The sequence below is a fragment of the Nannospalax galili genome, unplaced genomic scaffold (assembly GCF_000622305.1).
Source record: "Nannospalax galili isolate Female #2095 unplaced genomic scaffold, S.galili_v1.0 scaffold75, whole genome shotgun sequence".
NCBI lineage: Eukaryota > Metazoa > Chordata > Mammalia > Rodentia > Spalacidae > Nannospalax > Nannospalax galili.
Genome location: NW_008339433.1, coordinates 6,722,013 through 6,731,190, shown reverse-complemented (window position 1 = coordinate 6,731,190; position 9,178 = coordinate 6,722,013).

Genomic DNA, 9,178 nt, shown 5'->3' with positions numbered 1-9,178 from the left:
AGAAAATCAATAAATAAAATAAAATATGTGTGTAAAGACATTGCTTTGGATCTAATAGATTAAAACTTATTTTGAGATCATTAAGGACAATTATATGTAAATATATTAGTTAATATGGATAAGATCAACACATTTTCAGAAGTGCACAATTGTCCTAATTTCACTCAACAAATAGAAACAACCAACAAACCTATATCCAATAATCAATAACTTCTAAACAAAATATAGTCCTGGAAATGTTGTGTTCATTAGTTAATTTCAACAAACTTCTAAAGAATTATTATTGATTCTATTCAAACATTTTCAAATTGTAAAACAGGAAACACTTTCTACTTTATTCTATGAAGCTTATATTATCTTGATATAAAAGCCAAATAAAGACACAGAACAGGAAATAACAAAATATTCCTGATAGATTTAAATGCAAGTTCTCAAAATATCCCCAAGTGAAACTCAAGTGACTATTAAAATGATTATACAACACAAACAAATGGGTTTATTTCTACAAATACAATGGTATTTCAAAATAAGGAAATCAATGTACTATAGCCAATTAATAGAATGAAGGAAAACAGCATATCATCTCAACTAATACATCAAAAGCATTTGACAAAATTAAAATCTGTTTCATGACACACACATGTAGTAAGAAAGCAGTACAGAGGAAAAGTCTCAAAACTTTCATGAACATGTTATGTCACAGATTAACAATAGGCATGCTTAGTGGTGAAATATGGAAAACTTTCTACTTAAGTTCAAAAATCAAAAATTTGGATTCACCAATGCTTTTAATTGTTGTAGAAGAAATTTTAGTCATGCCAATTAATCAAAACATCAGAAAGGTTCCCCTATAAGAATGGAAAAAATTAAATTCTATTTTTAAATGAAATTATATATTTAATATTTTTATTGATTCTTTGGGAATTTTATAAAATGAAATTTTATTGTACACAGACCTTCTCCTCTATTTCGACCCTAACCTTACTACCTTTTTCTGTTTTAATGTCCTCTATTGTTACTGTTTTGAACATCTATCAGGTATAGGGACTGGAGAGATGGCTCAACAGTTAAAAGCACTGGCTGATCTTGTAGAGGTCCTGTGTTCAATAACAAGCACCCACATGGTGGCTAACTACCAACTGTCCATAACTCCATTTCCAGGGGAATCTGACACCTCTTCTGACCTCTTTGGGCACTGCACAACAAAGGTGTCTACCTACTTGCAGCCAAGACTCTCATATTCATAAAATGGAAATAAATAAAATATATTAAAAAAATAAAAATAAGTAACTAAAGATCTATCACATCTATTTTTTTTCCCCAAATACTCTTGGATGTTTGTCCACCCCCTCCATCCTGTGCAACATACCCCATGTATTAGCCACTTTTCTGTTGCTGTGATAGAAAGCCTGACCCAAGCAATTTACAGAAGGAAGAGTTTATTTGAGCCTACTGATCCAGGGGAACTACAGTCCATCATGGCAGGGATGCATGGTGGCTGGAGGTGGCTGGAACAGGAGCAGCAGAAGTTAAGCTCTCACATTATCACACAGGCACAGGAAGCAAGAGGACGACTGGAGATCTGGCAAGGCTTAAAAACTCTGTAAGCTCACCCCCAGTGACATGCTTCCTCCAGGATAGCCACACCTTCTAAAACCACCAAAAACAGCTCCATCATTCGGGGGCAAACTATCCAAACACTTGGAGCTTATTGGGAATATTTTCATTCAAACCACCACACCCTGCATCATACCTTTAAAGAAAACTGATTCTCCCTCTCCCCTCCTCTATCAAACACCAGGCGTTCCTGAGCAAGGACTAGGACTTCTTGCCTACCTCCACCATCCACTGGTGTTTCATCTGTCTTGGTCTTGCTCTGGTCTTGTGCATGATTTTACAAGTACTCTGTTCATGTGTATAACTGCTCTATTGTTTCTGAACATCATCATTTTCTTGTGTTCATCTACTGCCTCTGGCTCTGAAAATTTTTCTGTATCCTCTTCCACAATGATCCTTGAACTTGGGAAGAGATCACATGAAATGATATTTTACATTTAAACTTAAAAAAAAGATCACCAAAATCATTAGAACTAATAACATTTTGGGTATGGAGTACCAGATCCTAAATATAAGGACTTAAGAAAGACAAGCAAGCACTCTACCATTGCAGTATATTCTCAGTCATTTATTTATTCTTCATTTTATGACAAAATTTCAATACATTCCTCAGTTTTTCCTTGAACTCACTCTATAGTCAGGTAGCTTTTAATTAAGATGTCCTTGCCTTTGGTCCTAAGGAACTAGAAATTCAAGTCTATAACACCAAGCTTGGCTGAGCTACTAAATTAATTGGGAAAAGCTGCATGTTCCAAAATGAGTACATATGAATCAATTTTCCTATACACCATAAGTAAACAATTTGTAAAATAATTCAAGAAAGAAATAGCATTTAAAGGAATAACCCATGTAAAATTGAAATAAGAGGGTCAAAAAATTGTATCCTATAGAGAGGGGCAGGGCCAGTATGTTAATTCAGCTAATGAATTTCTATCACTTACATTATTCCAGGAACACAGACAGTATGAACGCTCCATGTACTGAGAAAATAATTATTCAGTGTCATTGAAAAACAACTGATCTTGTAATGTATATTTTTATTAGTCTTTAATCTGTCTACTTCATACAATAAAATCTTTTCACTCTATTGTGTCAAAATGTTGGTTTAATGAATAAAACTAAAGCTAAAAAAAAACCTCCTGTGCTCAGAAACTACAAAACATGAATGAAAAAGATTCAAGAAGACCTATTTAAATGTAATGACATTTTTTGCTCACAGCTTAGAAAACTCAGAATTGATATTATTTAGTAGTATTCAAAGATAAAGATCCAAATCATATTAAAAGTATAAAAGAATTCCTTTTCAAATTTGGAAGAAGTGAACCAAAAATATACAGGAAATTGTGAGGAACTTTACTAAACAAAGCAATTTGAGTAAAACACAAAATAAGAGGTTTCCTATTTCCTGATTTTAAAACTTACTATAAGATAGGCATAATAGCACTAAACTGAAATCCCAGCACTTGATAGATTAATATAGGAGGATTGATAAATTCAAGAGCCAATGAGCAACATAGCAGCCATTCTCTAATACCAAGGACTGGGGATATAACTCTGTGATAGAATGCAAATCAGCATGTACAAGGCCCCATGTTCGATCACTAACAGTACAAAAATATTTTAAGTGATAAACATCTAATTCTTAAGAATACATAATTTTTCATAAAGCTATAAGAGTCAAATTAGACACTTCTAGCCTTAGAATAGACAAGGATATAATAGAACTGAGAGTTGGTAAGTAACTTCAAACAAATATTTGAAACCAATTGATATTTTTTATACTGGTGTCATATTTGTAAGTTGAGGAAAAAGTGAACTTTCTAAAAATTATTGGTAAGAAAAATGGATTTTCATGAACCAAAAATATATAATACTACCTTAAATGAGATGGGCATAGTGGTACACACTTTTAATCCCAGCACTCAGGAGGCACAAGGATTGCTGTGAGATCAAGGACAACCTGCTCTATATAGCAAGTTCCAGGCTAGGTAAGGCTTCAGGGAAAACCTGTCTCAATAAAATAAAACAAAACAAAATTACTAATTACTACCACCTTAAATTTATAAAAATTAACTCAAAAGGCTTGAAAAACCAAGTTAAAAAATGGGTAATGGAACTAAGCAGAGAATTCTCAAAAGATGAAATACAAATGGATGAGAAGTATTTTTTAAAATATTCAACATCATTAGTCACCTGGGAAATGCAAATTAAAATTACTTCAGGATTCAGCCAGCCATGGTGGTGCAAACCTTTAGTCCCAGGACTCGGAGGCAGTGGCAGGGAACTATTTGTGAAATTGAGGCCCACCTGGTCTATACAGGGAATTCTAGGCTAGCTGGGACTATAGGGAGACCCTGTCTCAAAAAGAGAAGAAAAAACCTCACCTCATGATTTCAGTTTACCCCAGTCATAATTATCTTCCCAGATATCTATGGTCAGTTCTGTTCCAGCAACATTTCACTCATGGTAGCAATTTTTTTTGGGGGGGATTTTCTTTTTCATTTTTCTTATTTTTTAATTTTTTTGTGTGTATTTCACTCAGAACATCCCAATCAATCTTATTCATCTTTATACCCGCATCCCGAATTGGACCCTCCCATAGCCCCCCCCCCGGAGCCCATATACTCTCTCATCCCTGTTACTGTCCACTGTGTTGTCAGTGCCCCCAGCCATTCCCCAGTGCTAGTTCATTTACTGAGTCTAGTCAGCCTATCTAGAGTCCCTTGTTTCAGGAAGATCAGCTTTTCCTTACCTATAAGCAATCAGTTGCCAACATTCCTTTAGATAAATTTGGGGTCTCCTGTTCATTTGCCCAGTTCTATGCTGGGTTAGTGTCTGGGAATCTGTTGGACCACCCTGGCCAATAACTCAAAGGAAGGTATCTTCCGTCTGGCATTGTTTCTTGTTATGTAGCCTATAGCTATACACATGGACTCTTAAAGAAATATACTGATGACTTTACTCCTTGATTATACTTTCATTTTGCATGTGTGAGACCATGCAGTTGGCCCAGATAAACCAATTTGTTTTTGCTCTGAAGGTCATTTGAGGATCTGTTCCTCAGAGTTCACACGGGCTTAGGAGGAGCCCCTGGCTCCTTTCCTCTAGAAAGTCAATCTATGTGAAGATAAGTCAAAGGTCCTGCTTGACCATGGCTGGCTTCACTTGGAAGCATGGAGGAAATGTTTCCTCTGTGTTGACCCTCCTCTTTGTAGACCGGATTCAAGTCCATCTGGTGGGGTCTCCATGGCCTCCCTGAACAAGAGAACAGGTGACTCACCACAGTTACAGGACATTTGAGAGATGCTCCATAGTCCCCTGAAACTTAGTTGACCCTGAAGGGAAAGGAGCAAAAGTTGTTCTTTAAGTCCCTCTGACCAGACTAGTATAGGCCTCATAGTACAGCTGTACAACATCCAAGAAAGTTAGTTCCTACAGTCTGGTACTTTAATTACCATATGCTGTGTAGGTAAAGCTTGGGCAAAAACCAAACATTCTCAGATAAACCTTGGTTAGAAATATATTATGTTCCTTGAGCTAGTTGTATGTATAATTTGTGAGTAGGAGTAGGTTGTTGAACTAATATGGTTCCCTCTGCTTTTTTTTTAACTAGTTAGGCATTATTTATCTCTCTCACTGTGTAACCCTTCGATCATGTTTTCCCCATTTAAAGTGCCCCCATTTTTCCCATTTCTCCCTTAATAATACCCTTCTCCTATGGTCCCACCTCTCTTGAGCTCCTTCTTTCCCTTTATGTGTATGAGCGTTATGTCTGAATGTGTGTAAGTGCACTTGTGTCATGCAATGCTCGCAGAGGTCTGAAAAGAGCACCGGATACCCTGGAACTGGAGTTACAGACGTTGTTAGCCATCATGTGTGTGCTTGGAATCAAACCTGGGTCTTCTGCAAGAACAGCCAGTGCTATTAACCGCTGAGCCATCTGTCCAGACCCCATGGCAGCAATTTTTATCCTAGTTTGTCATTGCTGTGGCAAAATATTCTGACCACAACAAACTTGGGGAGAAGAGGGTTTATTTTATCTTACATCTGTCACATCACAGTTCATCATTGAGGGAAATCAGAGCAGGAAATCAGGGCAGGAACCTTGAGGCAAGAGCTGAAGCACAGACCTTTATGGAATGCTGCTTAGTGGCATGCTCCCCTGACCTGTGCTCTGTCTGCTTTCATATACAATGCAGGACCACCTGATCAGGTGTGGCACTACCTGATTAGGATATTCCTCAATTGAGGTTCTCTTTGCACAGATGTATCAAGTTGACAAATGACTCTATCCAGCGCAAATGCATACCTCATTTTTTTTAATGGAGTAGTTTGTTTTCTTGATATTTTATTTCACGAGTTCTTTGTGTATTCTGGATATTAATCCTCTGTTAAATGTATGGTTGGTAAATATTCTCTCCCATTCTGTAGGCTTCATCTTCATTTGATTTATTGTTTCCTTTGCTATATGGAAGATTTTTAGTTTACTGAGGTACTGGTAGGCAGTCATTGACCTTAATTCCTGAGCAAATGAAGTCTAATTTAGAAAGTACTTTTCTGTGCCAAATTTTGCAGGGTACTGCCTGTGTTTTTCTAATACTTTCAGGGTTTTAGATTTCACATTGAGTTTTCTTTTTTTATCCATTTGGATTTGATTTTTGTGCAAGTGATAGATGTGGGTCAAATTTCATTCTTCTACATCTGGAGATCCAGATTTTCCAGCACCATTTGTTGAATATACTGTCTTGACTCCAGTGTCTACTATTGGCATCTTTGTTGAATATCTTTTGGTTGAAATTATGTGTACTCATGTTTAGCTCTCCTATTTTGTTCTATTGATCATTGATCTACAAGTCTGTTTTTCTCTTCAAAACATGCTGTTTTTATGACTATAGCTCTATCATTGATTTCTGGTATGGTATTCCCTCCAGAATTGCTCTTTGTACTCAGGATTGCTTTGGCCATCCAGGATCTTTTTAGCATGTCTATGAAAGTTACTATATATTCTTTTAATTTCTATGATAAATATCATGGGAACATTGACTCAGATTGGACTGATTCTATAAATAATTTTGGTAGGATGGCCATTTTCACAATATTAATTCTACCAATCTATGAGCATGGGAGTTTGTTCCATCTCCTAGTATCTTCCTCAGTCTCATTCTTCAAAGATTTTGATTTTTCATTGTAGAGATCTTTACTGTCTGTGGTTAGGTTTAGTCCTAGACACTTTTTGAGGCTATTGCTAATGGGAAGGCTTCTATGATTTCTTTCTCTTACAAATTATAGTTATTATACAGAAAGTTAGAAATTTTTGTAAATTAATTTTGTAGCGTGGCATATTGCTTAAAGTTTTTCATTTCTAAAAATTATCTAGTGGAATTTGGGGGAACTCTGATGTATAATATCATTTATCATTTACAAATCGGCATAATTGAACCTCTCCTCTTATAACTATTACCCCTTTAATTTTCCTCTTCTGTCTTATTATTCTAGCTAGGGATTCAAACAATATATTTCAGTAGATTACTGAATGTGGACAGCAGTATCTGATTCCTAATTTTGATCGGAATGCTTCAAGTTTTTCTCCATTTAGCATGATGTTGGCTATGTGTTTGTTGTATATAGCCTTAATTATATTGAAGTATGTTCCCTCTATACCAAATTCCTGTAGGACTTTTATCATGAATTCATGTCAGTTTTGGTCAAAGGGTTTTTCTGTATCTACTGAGATGCTCATGTGATTTTTGTTTTTAAATAAGTTAATGTGATTATTACATTTATTGGTTTATATTTAAACCACAATACATCTCTGGAATAAAATCAACATGTTCATGGTAGGTGACCATGACACACTTTGATATGTGTTTGTATGTGAGCTTTGCAAAGTATTGAAAGTACTTTAATGAGAATTTTTACATTTTTGTTCATTGGGAATATAGGCCTATAGTTTTTTTTTTTTTTTTAACCTGTTTTGTCTTAGTATATTAACATTGGTGTCACAGAAGGAGTTTGGGGGTTTTCATCCTCATTCTATTATTTTGTGTAAAGTTTAAAGAGTATTATTGGTAGATCTTCTTTGAAGGTCTGGTAAAATTATGCTGTGAATCCATTTGAATCTAGGCTTTTTCTATCCAGGCTGTTTATATTGTTTTTTATGAGTCTGCTTACATTTTTTTGTCTCTTCTTGGTTTAAATCTGGTAGTTCCATTGAATTTAGAAATCCATCTGTGATGGCTAATCCTGGGTGTCAACTTGATTTGATCTGAGATTAACTGAAATGAAAGAGATCTTCTTGATTGGATTATCTAAAGCTGGAAGACACACCCTAAATGTGGGCATTACCTTCTGATGGCAGCGGGTATAAAAGACCAAGGCAGAGGAGAACACGGGGCTTTTTGCGGCTTGCCTTCTCTCTCAATGGTGAGTTCGAGTTCGTCTTGCTGCTGTAGACTGAAGACTAGCTGATATTTTGGAATTTGTCAGATCTTCAGCATCGGATTGGGACTACTGAGACATCCAGCCTTGTGGACTGAGCAACTACAGATTCTCAGCCTCTCCAGTGTGGTGCAGCCATTGTTGGACTACTCGGACTCTATCCTGTGAGCTAAGCTGATAAATCTTTATACATATTCATTCTACTGGTTCTGTTTCTTTGGAGAACCATGACTAATACACCATCCATTACTTTAAAATTTTCCAATTTAATAGAGTATGGGGATTTATTTATTTATTTATTTAATTTTATGCGTATAAGAGTATTGCCTGCATGTGTGTAAGTGCACCTGTGTCATGCAGTGCCGGAAGATGTCAGAAGAAAGTGTCAGATTCCCTGGAACTGGAGTTACAGATGATTGTTAGCCACCAAGTGGGTGCCAAGAATTGAACCCAGATCCTTTGCAAGAACAGTGAGTGCTCATAAGCACTGAGCCATCTCTCCAGCCTGAGTATGTTTTTTTTTTTTAATGTTCCTTTTTAATGTTCTGGAACTCTTTGGTATCTTTGAAAATGTTCCCCCTTTCATCTCTGCTTTTGTTTATTTGATTTGTAATTTTTGTTAACTTGACTTAGGGTCAACCTTGTTTATTTTTAAAACAAAAAAAACCTAGCTCTTAGAATCTTGGATATTTATATACTTTTCTTGATTCTTTTTCATTAATTTCTGTTCTAATTTTTATTACTTATTCTAATGTCCTGGGTTTAGTTTGTTATTGCATTTCTATATTCTTGTGTTGTACCATTAACTCATTTATTTGTGCTCTTTCTGATTTTTTAATATACGTACTTAGAGCTATGTACTTCCCTCTTAAGACTGCTCTTAATGTGTCCCAGAAGATTTGTGTTGTGTTACCACTTCATTTATTCCCAGGAATAGTTTTATTCCTTTTTAAATTTCTTCTTTTATGCATTCATCAATCATAATGGTATTTTTTAATCTTCATGAATTCATGTATTTGATAGAACTTCTTTTGCTGTTAATTTTAAGCTTTATTGCATTGTTTTCTGATATAATGCATTGGGATTATTTCAACTTTTTGTTGAGGTTTATTTTGTGCCCCAG